The sequence below is a fragment of the Macrobrachium rosenbergii genome, chromosome 8, assembly GCF_040412425.1.
Source record: "Macrobrachium rosenbergii isolate ZJJX-2024 chromosome 8, ASM4041242v1, whole genome shotgun sequence".
Lineage (NCBI taxonomy): Eukaryota > Metazoa > Arthropoda > Malacostraca > Decapoda > Palaemonidae > Macrobrachium > Macrobrachium rosenbergii.
Window position 1 is genome coordinate 56,205,626 of NC_089748.1, and position 1,657 is coordinate 56,207,282.

Consider the following 1,657-nt stretch of genomic DNA (forward strand, 5'->3'; position numbering starts at 1 on the left):
AAAAACATAACTGATATCTAAACATCTAAAAGAACATGGAATTTGTTCATCTTCTCTGAAGTTATGAAGCTTATTTGTTTGTGAATGAATAGTTTTGTGTGCTAAGCTTGTTTTCTAAGCTTTCTTATATTAGACTAACTTCGGTGTTCTGGGAGATTTTCAAAGTAATTTATCTGAAAAGTAATTCCTTGTGAATGCAAAATACCACCTTCATAATTTTCAATAGAAGATTATTTACTGTGCTGATGTTATAAATTGTGCATCAATATCCAGTTATTATATTCTAATAAACACAACGCGCTCTGTGACCTCGCCGCGTAACAATTTTCTCTCTAATAATGTTCATTGGGTTTGTTTGAAATATCTGTTTTCATATACCTTTTTATAGTTGCATCTCCACATGCAAATAAGAGGGAAATACTGTATGGACAATTTACAAATTACGTTTTAAGGTTTAAAAACGAACATACAAGCAAAAGAAAAAGAACAGATAAAGTTGTCGGATATGTCTACACAAATGACAAGAACTCTTAGCAAAAAGAAAAAAAATTAAATGGCTTCAGAAAAGTAAAGGGCTTTAAGAGACAAACTTGACATAAGTAGGAAAAGTGTACAGAGAACTTGTACGCCCGAAAAGGTGGAAAGACCATAGGTTGAAAGAATTCAATAATAAGAGATGAAATCCTTCCAGAAGTACAGTACAAAGAGGGTGGAAGAATAAAAAATAGAACACCATGAAAAACGACAGTGAATTATGAGTATGACCATGATCATTTAATAAATGAGAAACTACTGAAATACGAAAATATTATAATAAATAATGAGACTGTGTATTAATGGGGAAAGAATACTTGGCTAAGCAAACATGCATCACAGATAAAAAAAAAAAAGTGTAATGACACAGACCACAAGTAAATTTCATCATATACAAACAGGAGGCGAAATTAGCGTGGGGGAGGTTTCGGGATGAGTAAGATCTTCCATGTAAAACTGTAGGCGATAACATAAACTTTTGTTAACTTATTTTACCGAGTTTGCCTTGCCTGTCCCTTATCAAGCTGCCATTTGATTTTTGAAGTAATTCGTTAACCATTCCCGAGAGTGGGAATATATCGAAATCTACAATTAAGGAGCTGAAGATGCAGGAGATAAGTTACTTGCAAGTATGGCCACACAAACCAAACACGTATATCCAGCAAGGTATCTGATCTTTTAATTTGAGAATGTATGGCCAAGTTGGAAGGACTGCCCAGATTTGATGCTCGTCCATCCAACATTTTTACGCCTATGTTCTCTGACGCACACTGACATTTGATCATACAAGAGCTGCAGTCTGTGGCAGTGTATGATCAACCATATTGGGCATACTGTAGGCTACATGTCTGATAGTTCGTGGTCATCATGTGCTTGGCTTGAGTGTTCTGTAGGTTCCTGTAGGAAATAAATAAGCTACTGGGTATCAAACGCTGGCGAATCGTGGCAGGAGTGAAATTTATGGTACTACCGATCCATCCTCTTCATGTCTGAGTACAGTAGTAGGACTTGGTCTCCCAGAACAGCTAGATAATGCAAAGCGCGTGAGCGAATAAAAAAAAAATTATCAAAATACTCAAAACACGACTTGCTACTGCTACAACAAAAAAGTAATAGTAATAAT